Source organism: Eptesicus fuscus, chromosome 3 (assembly GCF_027574615.1).
Source record: "Eptesicus fuscus isolate TK198812 chromosome 3, DD_ASM_mEF_20220401, whole genome shotgun sequence".
NCBI classification, from domain to species: Eukaryota; Metazoa; Chordata; class Mammalia; order Chiroptera; family Vespertilionidae; genus Eptesicus; species Eptesicus fuscus.
Window position 1 is genome coordinate 49929928 of NC_072475.1, and position 26533 is coordinate 49956460.

At 38.7% G+C, this 26533-nt stretch overlaps 1 protein-coding gene and 1 non-coding gene across 3 annotated transcripts in view; both read right to left on the reverse strand.

Moving 5' to 3' along the window:
• Positions 1-26533, reverse strand: part of FGF12 (fibroblast growth factor 12) — a 364984-nt gene that overhangs the window by 140383 nt on the left and 198068 nt on the right. The window lies entirely within an intron of this gene.
• Positions 6245-6377, reverse strand: LOC114235187 (small nucleolar RNA SNORA51). The gene has a single exon (XR_003621371.2). It is a non-coding gene; the product is annotated as a small nucleolar RNA SNORA51 (small nucleolar RNA).

Here is a 26533-nt window from a genome sequence, read left to right on the forward strand (position 1 = left end):
CGAACTGTCTTCATTTTGTCAGGAAATAACCAAATAATACAATTGTTCCATGACAGCAGAGTAGGGTTTTGGCTACTTATGGGGGACTCTCAGACATTAAACTTTTGCTGCTGAGCCATGACACACACCTCTGTCATGTATAGAAGTGTCACTGCTTATTGCAGAGACCTAAACCTCATAGCCTGTTAGCACTGTTGTATAAAACATCATCATCCATCCTAAAGTTTCAAAATATTTTCTTTAAAATTTACATTCTATCCAATTCTAAATATGAGACAATAGTGTTACCTAAAAATAACACTAAATAGAAAATTAATGGTCAAACATATATATAGAATTCTCTGAGTGACCCAGAAGGAATTAGAAACTCCTAGATCTAATATTTGTAAAAATCTAATATTTTCTATACTAGACTATTTCCTTCAAATACTGCCAAGCACCTATCTGTTTCTCTTAGCTTAATGTTCAAGGTCTAGATAGAATGAAATAGCCTGCCATGAAAATTTAAACCTTCTTTTATTTCCTATTTCCGTTAGCCTTACTCCCTTTACCCTCATCTGCACTGCACAATTCAGTACTGAATATATATGACCGCATTGCATTCTCTTTTTACATATTGCCTCTCCAAATAAAATGGGGAGGAACTCTGTCTTATATTTTCTTTGTACCACCATGATGCTTAACACAATGCTAAGCATATAGCTTTGTTCGAAGTTGCTCAGAACTTAACAGTCCGTAAAGTTTAGCTTATTGTTTTAATGTGCTTAGTTATCTGGTCTGTTGCATCAAAGAAGATTAGAGGCAGCAACCACAAAAAATAAGGCTCTGAAAACTAACACAAGTAAGAATAGCTTACATGGGAAAAGCCAGCCAAAGCCATAAAACCACTAACCCCAGAATAGAGCGAAGTCATCGAGGGGAGGAGCAAATAAAAGCAAATCTTAAATGCCTCTGAGAAGGTAGTTTAAAAGAGTAAAGAATCCATCCAGGTTTAAAGTTCAACAGCTATTTGTTTAATTCTAAATCTGTGCCAAGAACTATGTTAAAACCTGAGTTTACCAAGATGAACATGGCAGCTGAATCACCTGCTTTTGAGAAACTCACTACTAGTGGAAACACATTATATTGCTTTCAAAACAAAGTAGTAAATGCTATTACATATATATAAACACCCTATAGAAGCACAATTAAAAGGTAGTTCCTTAACTCAGCCTGAGCCAAAAAGAATTTCCTGGTGGCCTAGCTTTCCTTGATGACTACAGTTACTAAGAAAAAGTAAAGTTGTCAGTCACTGTGTGATAACATATTATTATCTCTAGAAATAAATTAAGGTTTTAGATGGAACATCTTACCTAAACTGCTTCAGAATTTGAGTGTTTATTAAAGGGATAACTTTAGGCAGAGGTGACAAGTTTTCAAACAAAATGTGGGTACTGAAAAACAAGCCTATGAATTGCAATATTACTCTGTGTGACAATGAGCTAGCATTCACAAAATAAGTAACAGAAGAAAAATATTTCACAGCAAGGAACTAGAGCAATTAATAGCAATAATGCAGATTGCACCTAGCTATCAAGAAATACTGTCTCAAAGCTGCATTACCATTACATAAACAATCTAGGATCTTTTCTCCCAAGGGATTCTTGAATCTTTTTTTTTAATTAGATTTATGCCTATGATTAATTGTTAAAAAATATAGATGTTTTTATTGGTTTGAGAGAGAGAGAGAAAGGGAGAGGAAAAGATAGAAACACTGGCTGCCTCCTGCATGCCCCATTCTGGAGATCGAACCTGCAACCCAGGCATGTGCCCTGACCAGGAACCCAATCAGTGACTTCTTGATGCATAGGACAATGCTCAATCCACTGAGCCACACCAGCTGGGCTATGATTAAATTTTTTAAAGCTTCACTAAATTATAATATGATCTTTGTTATAGATGAAATCCAGGTCAAAGTTATATTCAAAGCCCAATGATTTATGCCTTAATCAATGATTCTGCATTTTCAACTAAAAGCCTAAATGTTCATCCATGGCCATCCTATTTCTTGAGTCATCAAATATAAAGTACTCATAATTAGAATTCTGGTTATGATAGATACACTCAACAAGTAGAGCTGAAATCAGCCCTTTTAAAAAGCTTTTAATAGCAAAGTAGACAAATCTTCCTCATGAGTTTTCATGTATACCATGTTTTATATACTTTGTTTATTATCATGGTCAAGAACCACCCCATTATCAGAGTGCCCTTGCTGTCCTAGCCTAAATTCAAATTATTCAACAATACTTAAGCCTATTAGTACCACAAAATCCTTGCAAGAAACTAGGTGACATTCAGAGAAAACACTGATAATCATTCAGAAAACGGAATGTTACATTTAAAATGTTTTTTTCTTTTATTTTTTTCTTTATTAATTAAGGTATTACATATGTATCCTTATCCCCCCATTGCCCCCAACCCCCCACTCACGCCCTCACCCTCCTGGTGTCTGTGTCCATTAGTTAGGCTTATATGCATGCATAAAAGTCCTCACTGTTCTCAAAACTGCCTGGTACTGGCACAAGAACAGACATATAGATCAATGGAATAGAATAGAGAACCCAGAAATCGACCCAAACCACTATGCTCAATTAATATTTGACAAAGGAGGCAAGAACATACAATGGAGTCAAGACAGTCCCTTCAATAAACAGTGTTGGGAAAATTGGACAGATACATGCAAAAAATGAAACTAGACCACCAACTTACAACACACACAAAAATAAACTAAAAATGGAAAAAGTACTTAAATATAAGATGGGAAACCATAAAAATATTAGAGGAATCTACAGGCAGCAAAATCTCAGACATATGCCGAAGCAATATCTTCACCGATACAACTTCTAGGGCAATAGAAACTAAAGAGAAAATAAACAAATGGGACTACATGTTAAATGTTTTGATCAGCCTACATAGAAATAGATTTTAAGAGACAGCTGAAGATTATTCATTCATTCAACAATCATTGATTTTACACTTATTGTGCCAAGCCCATTCTGTGTGCTGGGATGCAGGAGCAAAGAAGATTGACAAAGTCCCTGATTTCATGAAGCTTATATTCTACTAGAGTGGTCAACCGATACCTAGATAAAAACACAAATGATTTCAGATAGTGACAAGTACTATAAAGAACACTTAAAGTACTAAAGAACTGGTGAATAGGAGAGGCAATACAGGACAGTACCACTTGGCTTTTGTTCCAATAGAAAGGTAAGAATAACAAGAAGGAGCAGTCATTGGAACATATGGGGAAAAACCACCCAGGTAGAGAATTCAAACAAGCAAATACAAAGACTATTTAAACTCATGATGTATGAGGAACAAGCTAGGATCCTGCTGGATACTGCAGAGACCTGAGCCCAGCCTGCAGAAGAAAAGAACAGTCTAAAGTGGGATTGTTGACTCTACCTCTTATTAATTGCATTACATGAGAGAGTTAACCACTTTAAAACCTCTGTGTACTCACTAAAAATTGGGGTGATAAAATCTAATTTGTAAGTTTGTAATCAATATTAATTAGTGTAAACAAAGCACTTGACACATATCAGATGCTCAATAAATATTAGTTCACTAGAGGCCCAGTGCACAAAATTCGTGCACGGGGGGGGGGGGGATGTTGTCCCTCAGCCCAGCCTGCACCCTCTCCAATCTGGGACCCCTCAAGAGATGTCCGACTGCCCGTTTAGACCTGATCCCACCGGGTCTAAATGGGCAGTCGGACATCCCTCTCACAATCCAGGACTGCTGGCTCCCAACTGTTCACCTGCCTGACTTCCTGATTGCCCCTAACCACTTCTGCCTGCCAGCCTGATCACCCCCTAATCCCTCCTATGCCAGCCTGATTGATGTCTAACTGCTCCCCTGCCAGCCTGTTTGCCCCCAACTTCCCTCCTCTGCCGGCCTGGTCACCCCTAACTGCCCACCCCTGCAGAGTTGATCGCCCCCAACTGCCCTCCCTTGCAGGCCTGGTCCCTCCCAACTGCCCTCTCTCCTGCTGGCCATCTTGTGGTGGCCATCTTGTGTCCACATGGGGGAAGCCATCTTTGACCACATGGGGGCAGCCATCTTGTGTGTTGCAGTGATGGTCAATCTGCATATTACTCTTTTATTAGATAGGATTCTTCATGAGGGGAAGAAGTAGAATTTACATGGTAGAGATTAAAAGTGATATTAGGTCCAATTACAATTTTTTTTATAATATTGTTGACTAAGCCTCATTAAACTTTCCAATAACACTGAAAAATAGGTTTTATCACCTTCCCATTACAGATGAGAAAACTGAAGCTCAAAGAGATCAACTGACAATTGCAAAATAGAGCTCGAGCTTAGACCCAAGTCTTCTAATACCTCATTACAAGACCTTTGGCAACACTTCACTGCCTATTAGTTATATCTCTATGTTCAAATAACACATCAATATGGCTTTAGATAAAGGGGTAACAGCTTCTCATAAAATAGTGGCTGAGAGGAAAGTTGTGGTAGTTACATCTGTTTGTAGAGGACAACTCTGAGGTTCAATGTGATTAAGGGAAAGTTTTTTGAAGCTAGATAAGCTTGGCTCTGTGGCCTACAATTTATTAGTCATGCAACCCCAGATAGGTTTATTTACTCTTCAGGAATTCAGCTTCTCATCTATCAATACTCATTTGGAGTCAATAAGAGTATTTATAGCACCAAAATGTACTAATGATTGAATAAGATAATGCATGCAAAACACCTAACATACTACGTGGCATATAACAAGTGTTCAATAATTGGCAGATTTAATTATTAGAATATAACTTCTCATTTGCTAAAATAATTTACCTATTTATAACTGGTGATTTAAGAAAAAAAAATCTTTTCAGTACATCACCGAATCAGCTATAAAGTTATTTACAACTATAAAGTTATATATATATATATATATATATATATATATATATATATATACTAGTAAATGCCTCTATACATGTACTTAGATTTTTGTGTATCTATCATTCTATCTATCTCTATGCTGCCATTAGTCCTTGCTTGTTAAATAGCATTAAATTACCATCTCCCCAGTTCATGGACTATATATTATTTTTATATAAATAAATGACTTTTTCTATTGTCATCTGGTGATTTCATGCCATTGACTAGGAGAGCTTTTTGAATATTAAAAATATCTGAAAATATCTGGACATATGAAACTCTTAATTTATTAATTATTCTGTGGACATACGAGTTTTAGAATCATGTGGGTGTTACTTTTTCTTTTAATTAGCACTATAGTCAGAGTGTTCCAGGATATTATCCCACAAGTATGACTTTTTCTTCACATAAATACTCTGGAAAGTATTGGCATACTAATACAGATCAAAAGGTATATATTAATAGGTACATATATGAGAAACCTTTGGAAATAAGGGAAAATAAATATACAGAAATAAACTAGCCATGGAAATATACTTCAGTTTTAGTACAAATATGAATATTATGTAACCCTTGACAATACACACCTGAAGGAACAGACTGCAAATCTTAAAAAGAAAAAAGTATTTTCCAAAGTCCTCATAAAAGCGAAAGTGTGCTATGGTTGACAATATTTGTATCAAATTAGCATCAGAACTGTGTGTGTAAGCCAATTCAAAATACCATTTAAGTGGAAATAGGAAGGCAAGGGAATGTGATTTCATAGTCAAAGCTCAAAATATGTGCAGGCATATCCCACCAAAACATGAAAATGGATAAAATTGACAACAAATTTTAGCTATACCCATGCTAACTTTAAAACCATTACTGTCACTGCTCGGAATAAGAACTTTGTTCAGCATGACAACAGTGACTTCCTAAAGGCTTACCTTGTTCAATATTGACACAAATAGCTATTGGAAAACCATGAGTTTTCTTTTCAAATGTGTCGTAAATTTGTGTTGGGCAGAGTATCAAGAACACCAACCACTATTCTTTCCAGTGTTCACAGAGCCGTCTGGCATCATACAGTCACAGACAGAAAACAATATGTTCTACCAAGTCATCATCTTTCTCTTCCAATTTTTGTTAAGGAAATAAATAACGGAGGGATATTAAAGAAAAAAAAAACATGCCATTCATCTATTCAAATATTATATATACAACTGACTTAATTGTCTAAGGTAGTGAGGTAAATATGGGGGAACTTTTTATCTTATTCTTTTTATCTTTTTCCCCCATTTTTTCCTGTTTCATCTTGTTTTTCTTTCCATGTCCCCCCATTTACAACACAGGCCTGTCATAAGGCCTGAGCTGAGGTGTATATGGTTGGGTGTACTGTGCCTCCTCTTTCTGTACAGGCAATGTAAGAACACAGCCCGTGGTAAGCACGGGGAGAGGCCTGGGGGAAATATTTTAAAAGTCTTACACAATTTTCTGGTTTGTAAAGTCAATCTCTCTATCTCTCTAACTAGCTCTTTCCATCTATCTAAAAACATATAGGTGTGTGTGTGTGTGTGTGTGTGTGTGTGTGTGTCTATATATATAAAAGCCTAAGCAACCAGATGACCGGCCGGTAGATATGACACACACTGACCACCAGGGGGCAGACGCTCAATGCTGGAGCTGCCCTCTGGTGGTCAGTGCGCTCCCACAGCAGGAACACTGCTCAGTTGATAGGTGCCAGACGCTGGGCTCACAACTGGCAAGCACAGCTGAGGCAGCGAGAGCCTCTCCCGTCGAACACATGCACGCGCGCGCGCGCGCACACATGCACACACGCACTAGCTGAAAAACTGATTCTAAAAAAGTGCTTTTGGTCAAACTTTCAAAATTTCATTTATATTATTTCCATAGACAGATGAGGAGAGATAAAAGTGGGGGAGAGACATTTCATTTAAGTAGAACAAAGTTTTCTCTCATTAATCTAATTCTGAGTCCATGTGATGCTTTCTAAAGGAAAAAAAAGGCAGGTTGTAGAAGAGAAAAAAGACTTTCTCTTGGGAAATGAAAGAAAATTATATAGTTTTACTTGTAACCATGTTTGAACAGAAGAGAAAGTGAAGTGTAAGTGTCTAGGGCTTTGTAGGCCTCTCTGTACTGCTGAACTCTAACACAATTTAAAAGGGTTTTCTAAAATAAAACTTAACATATCTTTCTGTCACTGAATCCCCAGTTCTTCAATTGCAATTTGATTTAGAAGTAATTCTACTGGTTTGATTTGCCTCCAGTTTAAGATATTCTGTATCAGAAAGAAGTGCCAAATTCTATAAGATTTTGAAGAGAACAATTTAGTTGAGTAAAACTTTAGTAAACTGGACCTCTCAGCAGTGTAATACACTGAATTGCTATTCACGATTAAATAAAGACTTTGAGGTTTTTGCACCTTTCAAACTCTCTTTTTTTTTCTGTAGAAGTTTTTTGTAATGTATGTTTAACATCCCCCTGCCTTTTTCTTTTCATTCAGGGTTGCTTTTCCTAGCTCTCACTCCTGTTACTGCTGCCACTCTTACCTCTTTCTCCTTTTTTTAATATGTAGCTTCCTTTCTCCTTAGACAAAGAAATAAGACAACTTAGGTTGGTAGAACTAAAGATTTCAGATCATATGAAAGCAGACTAATGTCTTCACTAATAAGTAAAGTACAAGAAATTCCATAAAAAGATATTATGATTTCTCTTTTAAATGTTTAGAGTATTCCTTCTTTCTTTCTTCTTCCTTCCTTCCTTCCTTCCTTCCTTCCTTCCTTCCTTCCTTCCTTCCTTCCTTCCTTCCTTCCTTCCTTCCTTCCTCACTCCCTCCCTCCCTCTTTCTTCTTTCCTTCCTTCCTTGCTTCTTTTTTTCCTTCCTTCCTTCCTTCCTTCCTTCCTTCCTTCCTTCCTTCCTTCCTTCCTTCCTTCCTTCCTTCCTCTCTCTCTCTCTCTCTCTCTCTCTCTCTCTCTCTCTCTCTCTCTCTTTCTTTCTTTCTTTCTTACTGGTTTTCCAACATATTTTAGTTTGGAGAGAGTAATGACTGGGTAGATAAATGTTTTTCAACTATTAAATAAAAGACTAAGATAAGTAATCTTTCAAATAGATAAGGGCAAGTGAACCTTAATCAGATTGGGTAACTACAGCCAGATAAAATACAACATCTCTCTGTGAATACATACTGTTTACCACCAAGATGATTCCTTTGGGCACACAGAACAGGAAGTCATCGAACAACTTGATTTCTTGGGACATAGATCCTCAAAATATGGCCACAAGGCTCTATCATAAAATAATACCAGTGAAATCTAACAGTTAAATACCCTACAAAGATTAGTGGTCTGTGTAGATATAAGTATATTGTTTCTAGTGACACAAAATGATAGGGCTTTGAGACTCAGAATGATCCAAGGAAGGGTGGCAAGAATCCTGCACCTTGCCGAAACCGGTTTGGCTCAGTGGATAGAGCGTCGGCCTGCGGACTCAAGGGTCCCGGGTTCGATTCCGGTCAAGGCATGTACCTTGGTTGCGGGCACATCCCCAGTGGGGGGTGTGCAGGAGGCAGCTGATCAATGTTTCTCTCTCATCGATGTTTCTAGCTCTCTATCCCTCTCCCTTCCTCTCTGTAAAAAATCAATAAAAAAAAAAAAAAAAAAAAAGTTCTACTTCTATGATACTGGAAGTTTGTACTTAGAAAAAAAAAAAAAAAAAAGAACCCTGCACCTTGCTCCCTTGCTCCCTTGCCAGCTCTCACTCCCTCTCTTGAGCTTATGAAGGCAAATGTATCCAAGAGAACCTTGCCCAGAGCCTTCTGACAATGGCTTGGATCAGTGGCCGGATTAGAACTAGAAATCAGACTAGGCCATCATTTTTTTTTTTTAGGCCATCACTTTTGAATAACCATTGGCACTAATTGTATATTGAGCATCTCTCCAGACCTCCCCCAGCTATAATCATCTATGACCCTACAGACTTTAGATGGCATTTTTCCTATAGAAGTCATTAACATAGGTAAGATCTTTAAAAAAAAGTGGTATTATTTTTTAGTTAAAAAATTCAAAGCCAGAATATCCAAATGTGTGGGTCAGATTGAGGTCTACATTACTTCCCTAGTTTTCTCTCCAATCAAGAGCAATGAATATAATCATAGCAGGGATATTATTGATTATATACTAATAAAGTGTGTTAACAAAAAACTACAGCAAAATATACCAACCAAAAATGGTTGTTTGATGGAATATTTTTAAATGTGAATTTAGATTTGCTCTTTAATAATAGCCAATTTAATATCAAATCAAATCATTTATTCCCTTAAAGTATTTGCCAAAATCAAGACTATGTACAGTGACTATTTTTATCACAAATATCCATATATTTTACAGCCATTCCAATACAGGTTTGGTTTATAAAAACACTGCAATACAGATATTTTATTCTATTTTAAACCAAATCTTCAAAAATTGTCATGATTTAATAAGAAAACAAAATCTCAAAACATGAGATCAATATTTATTTATTTTTAGTTTAATAGATTATTTAGTTCTTTATAAAAAAACATTAGTGTACCTTCAAATATAGCACACACAAATATTCTATAATTTTGTATAAAGCTTCTATAATCCCTTAAAAAACCTGATGCAAATTTGATGCATTCAAATCCTACAAAATAAAGAGCTAATATGCAAATGGTCATCATGCCCTCGCACCCTCATGTGGGGCACCTGAGGCTGGGCCAGGGGACCTGAGGCCATGACCCCATCCCGGCACCAGGCTGAGGGACCTGAGGCTGTGCCCCACACCTGGTGGGGCTTAATGGGGGACCTGAGGCCACAGCCGAGAGACCTGAGGCCGGGCCAGGGGACCTGAGGCTGCGCCCCCCACCCTGCAAGGCTTTATGGGGGTGGGGCCAGCCAGGTCTGGGTCTTGCATGATTTCGAGGTGTGCGCGGGTGTCGGGGACTTGACCCTGGGTCCCGCAGCACACCCCAGACTCTGACAGGAGGGAGATAGGGAGATTTTCACATACATTTTACTAATTTTCTTTAATCTTTGACACTTCTATTATAGAGAAAGAGCAAATAGCAATATTAAAATATTTCCTCTAATTAATTCCCTTTTAATGTGCACGAATTTCGTGCACCGGGCCACTAGTTTGAAAATAAAAGAAAAAAATTGTTAAAGTCCAAATCTTGAATTTCATTAAAGAAACCTGATGGAGATTGGAAGTGGTATGGTCTAATCCTCTTATCTCATTTTCACTGATATCATTATCCTTGAACAGTGTTTAGCCCAAACCAGGGAACACAGGCTTATATACAGGTTTACAGATAGCATAAAATCCAGGAATCAGCAGAATGGCCCAAAATGAAATCGTTTAACTTCTTTCAAACTGCTTTGTGCAAATTTAACTATCTAGGCTTCTGTTGGGCACAGCAAGGATATTACTAATCTTTTACTATCCCTTCTACCAGCACATGCTATGAAGTACAGTTAAAGTATTAAACTCAATGTACATTCAGGTATGCCTGCTTAAAAAAAAGAAAAAGAAACCTAATTGGCTAGAATTCTCCTGCAATCTGAGGGATAGTCCACAAACAGGAATGTTGCATTCACTTTCCTGAAAATATCCGATAAAGCAAACATTTTTTAAAGAAAATAAAGGCAAAATTTTGGATTGCTTCACTGGTTCAGATGCAACACTCTATGAAGAGGGAAGAGAAAAGTGTGCTCTTTGGTAACTGAAACTCAAAGACCGCTTACCATGTTCTTCACTGCAGATTTCTTGACTAGCAGCACAAGGAGCACTGCAATATAATTATTTTTAATTGCCAATTCACATATCTAAATAAAAGAATGCATGAGACACCCCAGAGGTACTGTTCTACAGCGGGAGTTTAATACATCAATGCAGGCTTGAGCAAAAGGGAGCTTTTGTCAATATTTCACTGGCACGTCACCCACAATATAACAACACCACTTAGAAATTAAATAGGTCTTTCATTTGCAAAGTGCTTTACAGTAATTAATCCTCAAAATACTCATTTATTGGGGGAGAGGGGGAGAAGTCGATTATAAAACAGAGGATTTCAAGCAAGAAATGGTTTGGATGAGGCCATAGAGGTGTCATTCTTCTGAGGCTGAAATAGAATCTCAGGCATGCCCCACATCAGCAGTGCTCATTGAATATAATTCATGTTTAATATTTTTCAGGCACTGATCGCAGTATCATACTATTTTCTTTATGCCCACTAGATTTATCAAAAGTTAATTTCTTTACTTTGAGTGTTACCTTTTTAAAAGCCACAGATTTTTCGTATAGTCTCAAAAGTGAAAGCCCCCTACATTACTGGCTACCTATTCTTTCACACCGAGAGGACATATGTGTTATTATAACTTAGACCAGCGATTTTCAACATTTTTCATCTCATGGAACACATACAATAATTACTAAAGTTTTGTAGCACACCAAAAACTGTATTTTTGCCAACCTAAAATAGGTATAATTTTTATTCACTGGATGGCTATTGTAGTGTTGGCTGTTGTCATTTTTTTGTTTGTTTTACAATCTAATAAAATAGAAGTTAGTGTCCCCAACTAAGTAGTTAGGTATTGGATGTTTTAAAATTTTTTGTGGCACACCAGTTGAAAATTACTGACTTAGACCATAATTACTGTGGCAACAGATACAAGTTCACCATGATACACGTACCCCAGACAGAAAACTATACAGCACATGGTTGCCTAGGAGTCATTCCAAAATTTTTATTGGCTAAAGAACTAATATTCTTTCAGCTTCACTCACTTTTTGTTCATTCATTCATTACTCAACCATTATTGAGCACTGCTATTTGCAAGGTACTACACTAGATGATTTAGAAAAAAAAAAATCTGTCACTTGATCTCATGGAGTGTATAATCAACCAGAGATAGGTATAATGAAAGATGAAGCTGATTAAACAATTGAGGGGTGGAAGCTATAATAGAAGGAGCAAATATTTGTATTTGGTGACAATCAGAACAATGCTTCACAGAAGCATTTTGGATGAGAAAGGTTCTGATAGGCAGAAGAAATTGGGGAAGTTTATTGAAGACTAAGGGAAGGTCAATTATGGGAACAGCTTTCCTGTTCCCACCAATCTGAGGAAATTTGTAGCTCAAACAATATAATTTTTTACTACATCCTGTAAATTTAAACTGGATTCATGTTGCTGAGAAATTCTGGATGAGAATGGCTTGTGATTATCATACAAATTGGTTCTATGTAAATGTGTGCTTCAATAGCACTTGAGGATACAGCATATTCTTTCATATGTTTTAAATATTCCTAAGGTGGTTTCCCCTCTAATGTACTAGTATATTGCATAAAAGGATAAGTGAAGGACACCATAATTACTTATATGGAGACATGACAAAGGGTCTGCAGGAATTCTTCAAATACACAGTGTATGATAAATTTTGCTCTAGGAATTATGCAGGACATAGAATAGTTCCTGAAATGAGATCCTAAGAGTGCTGACACATTGTCAGTGCTCAACAAATGCTTATAAAATTAAGCATTCCCTGATGAGTTTACAATCTGAAGAGAGTTGGGTGACTTCAGACAATGAAAATGACTGGAATGCCCAATGCAGTTAAATAGTGCCCTTTGCACAATGTGCAAGGCACAAATAACTGAGTTAATATTTGAACTTGACTCTTATTTCCAAGACTAAGGTTCTTTCCAATGTGCCCCAGATATATTAATTCTATTGAATATTTCCTTACTGTGTGTGTGTGTGTTTTAATTTCAGTATTGGAATTACAAAGAAGTTCTTTATTTTTTTTCTATGCACTCACTCATTGTTCCACTGGGGCCTATATTTTCTACAGTTGGTGTTCATCTCACAAAAGCCAATGGAAACTTCAGCAAAGCCTAGGGGAGCCCAAGAAATCTTCTCTGCCACCCCAGGACTGGCTCAGGAAGGCACCAGTACCACTACCATTAGCACCTGCAGATCGAGTGTTCTGGGTTGGAAAATCTAAAGTCCTCTATTGCATGGCAGCTCTCTTCCCAGCACTTGCCACCAGTGGTACTTATCCTATACTAGAGGACTGGTGCATGAAATTCATGCATGGGGAGGGTCCTCTCAGCCCAGCCTGCACCCTCTCCAATCTGGGACCCCTTGGGGGACATCCCTCTCAAAATCTGGGACCGCTGGCTCCTAACTGCTCATCTGCCTTCCTGCCTGATCACCCCTAACTGCCGACCTGGTCGCCCCTCACTAACCCCCCTGCTGGGCTGGTCGTAGGCAGCCATCTTGTGAGTGCATGAGGGTTAATTTGCATATTACCTCTTTATTATATAGGATAATAAAAGGCTAATATGCAAATAGACTGAATGGTGGAACAACCAGAACAACCGGTTGCTATGACGTGTGCTGACCACCAGGGGGGCGTGTGTGGAATATGGCAGCATTGGCGGTGGCGGGAGGGTGAAGCAGGTGAGCGGGGGTGCCAGGCCAAGGCAGGGTGCTGGTAGCTGTCATTGGGGTGAGCCTCTGGTGGTTACTGAAAATTCTTTGTTCCCCACATGCCACTGTCCCACCCGGCGCTTGGAGTGGCAGCAGCAGGAGCTGGTCTGCCAGCAGACAGGGGCCTTGGGGCCGCAGCAGGAGGGGCCGGGCGGGGGTGCAGAGGATGGGCCGAGACCTGCCCCTGTGCCCACTGCAGCCACGCGGCCCACAGTTCCTTTCAAGGTGCATGAATTCATGCACTGGGGCCTTAGTTTAATTATAGTGATCCACTTTATTTAATTTTATTTATTTAATTTTAATTTTTTTATAAAGGTATTACATATGTGTCCGTATCCCCCCATTTCTCCCCCACCCCCACTCATGCCCTCACCCCCCTGGTGTCCTTGTCCATTGGTTAGGCTTATATGCATGCATACAAGTCCTTTGGTTGAACTCCCCCCCTTACCCCTACCCTCCCTTACCTTCCCTCTGAGGTTTGATGGTCTGATCAATGCTTCTCTGTCTCTGGATCCGTTTTTGTTCATCAGTTTATATTGTTCATTATATTTCATAAATGAGTGAGATCATGTGATATTTATCTTTCTCTGACTGGCTTATTTCACTTAGCATAATGCTCTCCAGTTCCATCCATGCTGTTGCAAATGGTAAGAATTCCTTCTTTTTTACTGCAGTATAGTATTCCATTGTGTAGCTATACCACAGTTTTTTAATCCACTCACCAGCTGATGGGCACTTAGGCTGTTTCCAAATCTTAGCTATGGTGAATTATGCCACTATGGACATAGGGGTGCATATATCCTTTTTGATTGGTGTTTCTAGTTTCTTGGGATATATTCCTAGAAGTGGGATCACTGGGTCAAATGGGAGTTCCATTTTTAGTTTTTTGAGGAAACTCCATACTGTTCACAGTGGCTGCACCAGTCTGCGTTCCCACCAGCAGTGCATGAGGGTTCCTTTTTCTTCACACCCTCACCAGCACTTGTCAGTTGTTGATTTGTTGATGACAGTCATTCTGACAGGTGTGAGATGGTACCGCATTGTCATTTTGATTTGCATCTCTTGAATGATTAGTGACTTTGAGCATGTTTTCTTATGTCTCTTGGCTTTCCTTATGTTCTTTTGAAAAGTATCTATTTAGGTCTGTTGCACATTTTTTGATTGGGTTGTTTATCTTCCTTTTGTTAAGTTATATGAGTTCCCTGTAAATGTTGGAGATTAAACCCTTATTGGTGATAACATCGGCAAATATGTTCTCCCATGAGTGGGCTTTCTTGTTGTTTTGTCAATGGTTTCTTTTGCTATGCAAAAGCTTTTTATTTTGATGTAGTCACATTTGTTTATTTTCTCTTTAGTTTCCATTGCCCTGGGAGCAGTTTCGATGAAGAAATTGCCTCGGCATATGTCTGAGATTTTACTGCTTGTGGATTCCTCTAGTATTTTTATGGTTTCCTGTTTATGTTTAAGTCCTTTATCCATTTTGAGTTTATTTTTGTGTATGGTGTAAGTTGGTGATCTAGTTTCATTTTTTTTTTTGCATGTATCTGTTCAATTTTCCCAACACCATTTATTGAAAAGACTGTCTTGACTCCATTGTATGTTCATGCCTCCTTTATCAAATATTAATTGAGCATAGTGGTTTGGGTCAATTTCTGGGTTTTCTATTCTATTCCATTGGTCTATATGTCTGTTCTTGTGCCAGTACCAGCTGTTTTGAGAACAGTGGCTTTGTAATACAGCTTGATATCTGATATTGAGATCCCACTTACTTTGTTCTTCTTTCTCAGGATTTCTGCAGCTATTCGGGGTCTGTTTTTATTCCAGATGAATTTTTGGACAGTTCGTTCTAGGTCTGTGAAATATGCTGTTTGTATTTTAATAGGGAGTGCATTGAATCTATAGATTGCTTTGGGTAGTATGGACATTTTGATGTTGTTGATTCTAACAATCCATGAACACGGTATTTTCTTCCATCTGTTTATGTGTTCCTCTATATCTTTTTTTAGTGTCCTGTTGTTTTCTGCTTATAGGTCTTTTACTTCCTTAGTTAAGTTTATTCCTAGGTATCTTATTTTTTTTTTGGTGGGATGGTAAATGGGATTGCATTTTTAGTCTCTTTCTGTAAGTTGGCTATTGATGTATAGAAATGCCATAGATTAATTGGTGTTAATTTTGTATCCTGCTACATTGCCAAATTCATTCATTAAGTCTAATAATTTTTTGATGAAGTCTTTAGGGTTTTATATGTACAGTATCATGTCATCTGAAAATAAGGACAGTTATACTTTTTCTTTTCCAATTTGGATGCCTTTTATTTATTCTTCTTGTCTAATTGCAATGGATACTACTTCTAGGACTATGTTGAACAGGAGTGGTGAGAGTGGGCATCCCTGTCTTGTTCCTGTTCTTAAGGGAAATGGTTTTAGTTTTTGCCCATTGAGTATGATATTGGCTGTAGGTTTGTCATATATGGCTTTTATTATGTTGAGGTATGATCCTTCTATTCACACTTTGCTAACAGTTTTTATCAAGAAAGGGTGTTGAATTTTGTTAAATGCTTTTTCTCCATCAATTGATATGACTATGTGATTTTTATCTTTCAATTTGTTTATGTGATGTATCACGTTTATTGATTTGCGGATATTGTACCATCCTTGCATCCCCAGAATAAATCCTACTTGGTCATGGTGTATGATCTTTCTGATGTACTGCTGGATCCTATTTGTAGAATTTTGTTGAGGATTTTGGCATCTATGTTCATGAGGGATATTGGCCTGTAATTATCTTTCATTGTGTTGTCTTTATCTAGTTTTGGTATTAGGGTGATGCTGGCTTCATAGAATGAGCTTGAAAGTGTTCCTTCATGGTGAAGTTTTTGGAATAGTTTGAGGAGGACAGGTTTAATTCTTCTTTGAATGTTTGGTACAACTCCCCTGTGAAGCCATCTGGCCCCAGGCTTTTGTTTGCTGGAAGCTTTTTGATGACTGCTTCAATTTCTTCCATAGTTATTGGCCTATTGAGATTTTTAGATTCTTCCTGATTGAGTTTTGGAAGGTTGTATTTTTATAGGAATATGTCCATTTCCTCCATGTTGTCTAGTTTTTTTGGCATAGAGTTGTTCATGATATTTTTTAACAATCCTTTGTATTTCTGTGGGGTCAATAAATGCAGTGTAACCAACTTTAGACCCAAATTGGATATCTGCTGAAACTAACAGAAACTCATTGAGACTAACTATTCAAGTCTATTTAAAGTTTAACAAAAGAGTTATTGGAAGGTTTCCTAACAGGTTACCTCAAATTTTAGCTTAAACATAGAGGCCTAAAATGGTTAGAACATCATCACAATCCTGGCCTACCATATACCCACCTTCCACCTGTGCTTGAAGTTAGAGCCTGGGAGTGGATAGAAGGCAATTTTGGTCAAACCAGGACTTTTCTAGGGGCATTCATGAGAAGTGAGAGTTGAAGATACACAATATGTGCTCAATAAAATTACATTGCAGTATAATCAGATTCCTTTTAAATCTTTTTTTCTATTTTATGCAATAAAATTTCTTTTAATATGAAAAGGGAATCCATAGGCTTCACAAGACAGCAAAGGTGGTCCATAGCATTAAAAAAATAGTGAAGAATGCTTAAACATTATCCAGAACTTAGTTAAGAAGAGAGCATGCCAAATGCATTAGGCAAAAAGATGAGAAAAGTCACTGCCCATAAGAAAAACTAAGGGCAATAAAAGGTGTTTGTGATATCAGGAAGGGGCAGATTAGAACTAAGCAAAGATGAGGTAATTCCTAGTCAGGGATTAGAATCCTTCCAGGACAAGACTCAGGGAAGTACTATAAATGCTCTTCTTATCTTGCAGGTAGAGTCTTAAAGAAACAGGATCCTGCTAAAAAGTCACTAGGCAAACTTAGGCAAGAGCTAAAAATAAGTGCTTCATTAATTCATTCATTCAGCCATTAAATAAAATTTTATTGAGCACCTACTATGTATCAGGTACCATGTACTTGTGATGGATATCTAATAGTGTAAAAGACTACAAATGATCTCTTGTGGATCTTATAGTCTAACTAGAGGCCTACTTCATGGATTTGTACACTGGCCGGGGCGTGGCCTGCAGGGATCTGCCTGTAGTGGGAGCACCGCTCATCTGGGTCAGCCAGGTGGCTGTGGACCCAACATCTGAGTGGCTGCTCAATGAGGAAATTATCTGAGCTGATATTCCGGGGTAATGTGTTGGGTAAAGGTGTTTTCTTTGTCTAGAGGAACCTGGCAGAGAGCTTTGCACCCCAAAGCCACTCGGTGAATGTCCTTGATGTGTGATGCCGGGTCAGTTACACCATCAGGGATGCTCGGGGCAACTGTGCTCCAAGATCCTCAGCCATCAGGACAGCCTCCCCGGGGGGTTCACAGTCACGTCCCCTCTTGCCACCCGCCTATGCTAGCTCCCCGTGCTCTTTCCAGAACACACCTAAGAGGGCCTGCATCAGCTGGTGGGGTCAGGCCAGAGTCTGGATTGTCTCAGGTATTTGATAGGTGCAGAGACTCGGCCTCACCCTGGGCCTGCTAGAGGCTGCTTCTGCTGCTGGAGCAGCCACTCATCTCGGTCAGCCAAGCAGGGCTCCCACTGTGGGAGCACACTGACCACTAGGGGGCAGCTCCTGCGTTGAGTGTTTGCTCCTTGGTGGTCAGTGCACGTCATAGCAACTGGTCAACCAGTTGTTCTGGTTGTTGTGCTGTTCGGTCACTGGGCTTTTATATATATATAGATTGGAGGGACAGACATTAAGTGAATAAGCACACAAAAATTAAACATCAAAAATTATGATACGTACTATGGAGAAAGAGAGTACTGACGTAAGAGGGCATTATATAACCTGGTAGTGAGTGAAACTTAAGCTGTAAGATGAGCAGGAATGGGCTGGGCAGAGTGGAGGAGGGGTATTCCAGGTAAGGCAAAGAGCAGGTTGGAAGAGAAATAGGCTAGTGCCTCTAACTCTTTTAAATTATACTTTTCTACCTAATGGAAAATTTGGGTAAGTATTTCATCTTTCATCTTGAGAAGAAAGAAAGAGTGAAGGAGTAGAAAGCAGCTAAGAAAGGGAGCAGGGGAAGAAATAAGGATGAAGAAGCAAAATTGTGCTTCCCAATCCTTGTATTGGAGACTGAGCAAACTCTTCTAGCTTTTAGTCTCCAAAGGAGAGCTAATTTGTCTCTTTCATACCCTTTGTAATAAAGAGAATGGGAGGGTGTGGTGAAGAGAATAAGAGAAACCCTATTTCATTTCAATATTGACTGAGAACCCAACATGGACAACTTGGAAAGTGCTGTGGAGAATACAAAAGTAAGTAAAGCATACTTGTGTTACAGAACAGAACAAGTGTATGAGAGAAATACCATCAAAGAGAATGCTCATTAGGGATCAAAGCACAGCTCAGCCACCAACCCTAGTCTAGACAGTGGCCTTGGGCAGGCTGCATCTCCTCGGGGCCTCCTTTTCCACATGTCAAAGAACATGTAGGCCAGCTGACTCTCTGACATCTCTCCCAGGTTCAACAGACTGTGCTCCATTTCCCAGATTGTCATTAGAGAATGTTCAGACACCTCCCACCTCAGACTGTTGGTATGATTGGAAGCAGTTAATACATTTCAAGCGTGACTTTGTTTTCCTTTTAAGTCTGGCTTTTGAGACCCCTGAATTTGAATTGAGCTGTGTAAAAATTGAGGAGAATGAGTTATGGTAATGTTCACTAAATACTTGGGGCTAGTGTTGCGGGTTTAAGGAGTCAGTCAACTAGGTTCAGGGACAGTACTAGGTGCTGAGAATTTAAACGTGCATAAATATGGTCTTTGAGCCTTAAAACATTCAACAACTTAGCAATGGAAATGGCCATGCAGGACATGGTAACTATGGAGAGAGTTTACTATTGGAATTTTCAAAATACGAATATAAAGAAAGCATTTGAAGACACAAAAAATTGGGTGAGTAAATGGCAGTGATAGAAGTAGGGACATGAGGAAAGTTTTGCCACAAGTCTTGCATTTGAGCCTGATCTTAAGAAGCATAGAATAATTAAGTAAGGAGGTGAAGAACACTCCATCAGAAAGATTATGATATGTATAGGCAAAAAGCAGAAGTATGAACATAATTCTTTTCCATCCCCAGCACCTATTTCAGTCATGTTGCAGATAAACAGGATTTTAAACATGGGAAGCCATCCAAATTGAACAATTCTTATTCTTTCATCCAAATCCTAACGGGAACATTTTAAACTACCTTTTGTAATTGCCAGAAAAATGTTGTATACCCTTATTTAGAAGAAATAGCTCTTCCTTCTTTCAATCAAACAATATATTGCTCTCCCACTAGAGCTGGAACCAAATTCTTCTTCATTTTAGATGTTAATTAGAATTCACTTATTATTTTGTAAGGTGTGTGAATATGGTCTGTCAGCAACTAAACACATTTAAACAAAAAGAAGGGAAAAGAACAAAAATAAGCTTCATGAAAAGCAATGAAATGCATCAAAATCGGAGATTCTGTCAACCTAGTTGACAAAAACATTGACTTGAAGGATGTCCTTGCCAGGTTAGGACATGGTCCTTTACTAGCTGTCAACCTGGGCTCAGCTGCACTCAGAAGGGCCTGCCTTGCTGGCAGCTGCTGAGAGACAGCAACTCATCCTAGCAACAGATGAAGCCAATGGAGAGCTAGCAGCACGGATTCTTGCCCTTAAGTTCAGTGATACCTCATTTGTCGGGCAACTCCAGGGAAGGATTGCATAATGTATAAGATAATCACTGAGAGACTGAAATTGACATTCCCAACCACCAGAAACTATTAGATTTTAGCCAATTTCATTGGAAACTTGTCTAAAATGAGACCCGTCTATTTGGTTTAAATTATGCACTGACATCAGAGTGCAGCGGACTATACTTAGGTTTTGGAGTAAATAGACTTGAAGTGAATATTAGTTTTGTCACTTAGTATCCATGTATTCTTACACATAATAGTTTTCCTGGCCTTCATTATTTTATTTCTTTAAAATGGGGTAAATAGTCTGACCTAACATACCTCACAGAGATGCTGTTTAATTCGTACATAATGGTGGATTATCAAAGCCTTTGAAACTACCAAGCACTACATGAATAAATATCCAATGACATTGTCTAATAGAGAATCAGTATTTAATACAGTTAATAGCTTAAATTCCCATTGGGTAACCTTGGTTAAGTCATTTAATCTTTATGTCCTCACTTGTCCAAGGAAGACAATGCTAGGACATAATTTCAGAAGTTGCTGTAAAGAGTAAATGAATAAATTTATACAGTTCAAACCATTCAAATGTAGCAACCATTCAAAAAATAATCATTATGACCATTTTCTTCCTTCATTTACTGTGAGAACTTGAGGGGTTGTTAAATGGGATAGAGCTATTATTCCTACTAAATGTCCCCAAAGCAATGAGCTGCAAAACTCAAAACACAGACTTCCAAGGTGTCTTGCACAGTAATCTCTTAACTCTCTACAGTTTTCTGACAAAAATGTGCATGCGCAAGGTTTATCCTCAAGCTTTCTACATTCCCTGTTAGATATTAATTATTCACTTTGCTTTCACTTGTCTCCTCCCCATGTAACCTCTCCATTATTCCCTGAAATTACTCCCCTCCCTTTCCACACATAAATACAAATATGGAGTTAGTCCTTGTAATGTTTGATTAAGAAGTCCTACCAAGCACATAGCTCCTCATAAGTCTTTCTGAACAAAGCACCGGCTTTTTATCTTGCTACTGATTTGCTCTCCTGCATAGGAAGGAGAAGACAGGGGATTTTGATTAAGGGACCTACAGTAGTCAGTTTCTAATGTCACATTCAACTCCATTTATACATGACAAATTTTAATATTAAAAGGTGTGGAATATCACATATACCACAATTTATATGGTACAATAATGTAACCTTTTATACAGTTGAGAACAGGTTACAATGGCCTGTATTTTTCTGGACTCAAATTCGTAGGACTTATTGATAGAAACTACATTTCCAGGCCTACTTTTTAAAATATCTTCTCCATCCCATAACCCCAGTATTCCAATTTGAAACCTGAGATATTGCTTATTCCACACTTAGAACTATGGCAGGTTCCACCCTGGATATCCTGACTGTTGTAGAGCCCTCCTACCCTGCTGGACTAGAAGCTCCGCTGAGAGCATAGCTTTATATCCTTCCTTATATTACACGTTCCCAAGCTGAGCTCACTTTGTACTTAGTGCATACTCAATAAATGTCTATTAAATAAATAAATACTAAAAAAAAAAAAAAAAAAAAGGAAAGGAAGGAAGGAAGGGTTGGAGGGATGGAAGAAAAACAAGAGAAATAAACAGAGAGATAAGAAGAAAGGAAGGAAAGTATGAAGAGAGGGGAGGAAGGAAGAATGGAATTGGAAGAGAGAAAAAAAACATGAATAATAAAGACACATGGGCAGAGATTTCAAAAACACTTAACTACTTTAAATAAAATCCTCAGATCACAGATCACTTTCACATAGGATATAACACTGTTTCTTATTGCCACTCTTGCATGCTACTTCTTGATGCTTAGGATGATAGGCACCGCTACAGGTTACCAAAGAAAAAAGGAAACTTAGTCTTAATTCTCATATAAACTTAAAAAGCTAAATATTTTTTAAAAATTTAAGCAGAGATCAGATTCTTTTTTTTTTTCACTTTTCTTCCCAGAAATACAGGTTGAGTTGCCCTTTCTGTCTCCCACCCACTCCCTGAGCCAGACTCTCTATGCCCAGCTCCTATGCCTTCAAAGCACATTATTCACCCTTCCAGACACTCACCCCAACTAGTATCTTGACCTCAAATGAAAAAGAAAAAAAACAAAACAAATAAGTAAAAATTTTAAATAGAAACCTTAACTACTGCAAGCAATGAAACATTCCTTTTATCATATAAGGGAAAGGATGCTTAGATATAAACGATGTAAATCTTAGATCAGACACTGGTATTAGTGACTACTATCACCTTTGAGTAACTTATCATATTTCTAATAAAGTGATAATTACACTGGTCTGATCAACCTCTCTGGAATTTTACATGGATCTAATGACATTACAAACATTAAAGTTTCTTGAACGCAAATAAAAACAATGCACACAAAAAATTCACAGTCAGAAACATTTCCTGGATGCATGTATTTTCCTCTATCATATGTGAGGAGAAAAAAATAAGTTGGGAAATCCTGTATAAATTCATCTGTCATAGGAGCCCCAATCTTCTACGAGTCCCACCACCTCCATCAGGTATGTTTGTATGTATGTATGTATGTATGTATGTATGTATATACGTATATGCCTCAACACCCAGCTGAGAAAGAGCATCATTTCTGAGAGGCATCATGTTAACCAGTGAAGATTAGGCAAAAGAAACACCCTCTGTGTAAGCAGAGAATGACATTTTAGAAAAGAGCTTTCAGTGCATATGTGACGAAAGGATTAGATATAGATTGAGCCTATCCAAAGGTCTTGATGATAAGTGGAGCAAGTGAAAATGCAAAGTAGGGATTTGTTTGGAATGTAAGGTAATGGGAGGCAAAGAAAGAGAGAAGTCTATTTTTAAAAGGTTGGGGCCAGGAACGGGGGAAAGAATTAGTAGAGGCAAAATGCACATTTAAGGAGGGCCTAAAGAGTCTGTATGAGTGAGGGGAAACCTTTTATAACAGCAGGGAATTTTCTACAGACTTACAGAAATCACTACCAAATGGAATAAAAGCACATATAATAAGAACCCTGCCAGGAATACTCTCTTAGTCTCCCTACATTATGGCTGTACATAGCATGCATTCAGCTTATGGATCTAGTGCAAGCTACCTATTGAAACATAATAAATACCAAGACTATTATTGGGCAAGAGTAAAGGCAATGAAAAAAATACATTTCTGTAGGTTTACTGTATATCAGAAAATCAAGTAAGCTAGTTGAATACACCAGAATCTACCTTCAGAGAGAAAATTAATCAATGTTTTAAATTAGAGCAATTTCAGAGAATTTCTGGCACATGCTAACCAATACATACTAACCATGAATGATTTCTTGGTGGCCAGAGAGAGTCAAATAGTATTCAGTAAGAGCTAACCTAGGGCAAAAAGTAATAAAAAATCACTTGCATGAATTATAATATCACATTTAAGGAGAGAGAGAGCTCTAAATGAGGAAGGGATGAAAAAAATTCAATTCTATATTTCTATTTTCTAATCTGAAAAGTAAGGAAGAATTGAACCAAATGATTTATATGCTCTCTTCAATTAAAAAAAATAATAATTCTATAGTTTATTTGTTCATTTATTTACTAACTAATATTTATTAACTGCCTTGTAAAAAAACTGGAACTGGTTAATAATCCCATGGAAACCATGATTACTTCTTATAGTGTTTAAATGTTTTCAAAAAAGTAGATGAAAATGTGTCATATAATAAAGAAACAATAATTTTGGCAAATACTTTAAAGCCTTTATTGGGTGTCAGGTATCATTTTATGTGATGGAAATTAGAGATAGATAGATAGATAGATAGATAGGTGATAGATACAAAGATAGAGACATGGAAATTGATAGAGATAGAGATACAATAAACAGAGAAATAGAAAAACTACTTTTATCCTTACTGCGCTCATTAGCTTTAGATAAAACACTATGTGCCAATCCCTGCTGAGCTATTAACATATATTCCCTGTGACTACAGATTGCAGAACTAGGACCTTTAAAAAGGCAGAGTAAGAAGAAGACATCCCAATAATCACCTCCAGTATAAAATTCAGATAATAAAGTCTTCAATGTTAGAGATGTTTCAGCAAAGATTGGATTCTAATTTTGGTGAATTTTAGTGAAGGAGCCACTGATTTGGTGTAATTGACCTCTGTGATAATTTTTATTAACTAAGAGTCCATAAAATACAAAGACACAGTGGGCTCAGTGCTAGATAGAAGATATAGGACTGGTAGATTAGGATGATCTCTCAATACAGAAGGAAAATTAAAGCAACAACAATGAAAAGCCGGGCTTTAAGAGTTTTTGAGAGGCTGATTTGCAGAGATAAGGACACTTGGACTCCAGTGAAGTAGTGAAATAAATAACAGTACTCAGAGAGTTATATTTACTGCCACACAAGATGAATCATGCCTCTTTGGGGAATGCATTTTTGAAACTTCATTTTCCATTTTGGATGACTGGATCGGTCTCTCAAGAGTTTGGAATGTAGCCAATTACTTCCCTCTGCATTTTTCATCTGAGACTTAAGGCCTGTGCAACTCCATTTTCCATTCTTACATAATGTATCTTAGGTGGTAGGGACTTAGCCTGTGTCTCTTTATTTTGTAAACGATAAGGCACCAAAACCTTAGCCTGTTTATAAATATAGATTTGAAAATGAGGACCAAAAAGTACAATTAAGAAGTCTTAAGAAAGGCATCCTTTTTATAATAAACTACTAGTGTATATGCCATACCTATATATCATATTATAATAATAATGCCAAATTGCTATTGAGATAATGAATGAACAGATACCAGTAAAACCTTTCAAGAGTAAAAACCACACTCTGACAATATCCATGTCAAAATCTAGGCATTGCCTGGCTGTGGTGGCTCAGTGGATTGAGCGTCATCCATGGACCAAGAGGTCCCGGGTTCAATTCCCAGTCAGGGCGCATGCCCAGGTTGCAGGCTCCCTCCTCAGTAGGGGATGTGCAGGAGGCAGCCGATCAATGATTCTTATCATTGATGTTTCTCTCTTTCCCTCTCCCTTTCTCTCTGTAATCAAGAAAAAATATATTTTTAAAAAATCAGGCACTAAATCTTACCATTTGTGAAAGCATGGATGGACCTAGGAGGGTATTATGCGAAGAGAAATAAGTCAATCAGAGAAAGACAAATATCATGTGGCTTCACTTGTAAACTCTAAAGAACAATATAATTGAATAAACAAAACAGAAATAGACTCATAGATACAGAGACTAAGACAAATGGTTGCTAGAGGGGAGGGGGCTAAGGGGAGTGGGTAAAATGGTGAAGGGATTGAGAAGTACAGATTGGGAGTTACAAAACAGTCATGAGGATGCAAAGTACAGCATAGAAAATATAGTCAACAATATTGTAATAACTATATGGTGCTGGGTGGGTACTGGAAGCATCAGGAAAAATACTTTATAAAGTACTAGGGGCCCAGTGCATGAATTCGTGAACCTTGAAAGAACTGTGGGCCACAAGGCTGCGGTGGGCACAGGGACAGGTCTCGGCCCATCCTCCACACCTCCGCCCAGCCCATCCTGCCGCGACCCCCTGGTCCCCTCTCTGCCAGCAGCCCCGCTCTGGCCACCACTGCTCCCATGCTCTGCTCCCATGTGCTGCTGGTGGCCCAACTCACAACCCCTGATGGTGCAGAGTGATTGGGGCAGGCGCCAGCTGCGGATGCAAGCAGTGGCTGATGCCCCGATTGCCCCTCAGGAGCAGGGGGATGTGGAGAAGCCCTCAGGGGGGATCAGGGCCAGCAGCCGTTGCTTTTACTCGCTACCAGTGCCAAGCGATCAGGACCAGTACTGGGTGCCAGCAGCGGGTGTAAGCGGTGGCTCCAGTGCTGGCTGCGGGTGCGAGTGGGGCTGGCGCCAACAGTGGGTGCAAGCGGCAGCTCTGGTGCCGGCAGCAGGTGTGAGAGGCAGCTGCCAGCCCCAATCGCCCCTCAGAAGCACAGGGAGGTGGAGAAGCCCTGAGGGGCAATTGGGGCTGGCAGCTGCCACTTACACCCGCTGACGGTGCTAAGCGATTGGGGCCGGTGCCAGGTGCCAGCAGCAGGTACGATTGGGGCCAGCACCTGCAGCAGATGCAAGTGCCAGGCGGGACCAGGGTGTGTGGGAGCAAAGAATTTTCAGTAACCACCAGAAACTCACCCTGACAGTGACCGGCACCCCACCTTGGTCTGGCGCCCCCACTCACCTGCTCCACCATCCTGCCGCAGCTGATGCCCGCCATGTTCCATGCTCTGTTGCCTGCTGCTGCTGCCCACCATGTTCTGTGCAT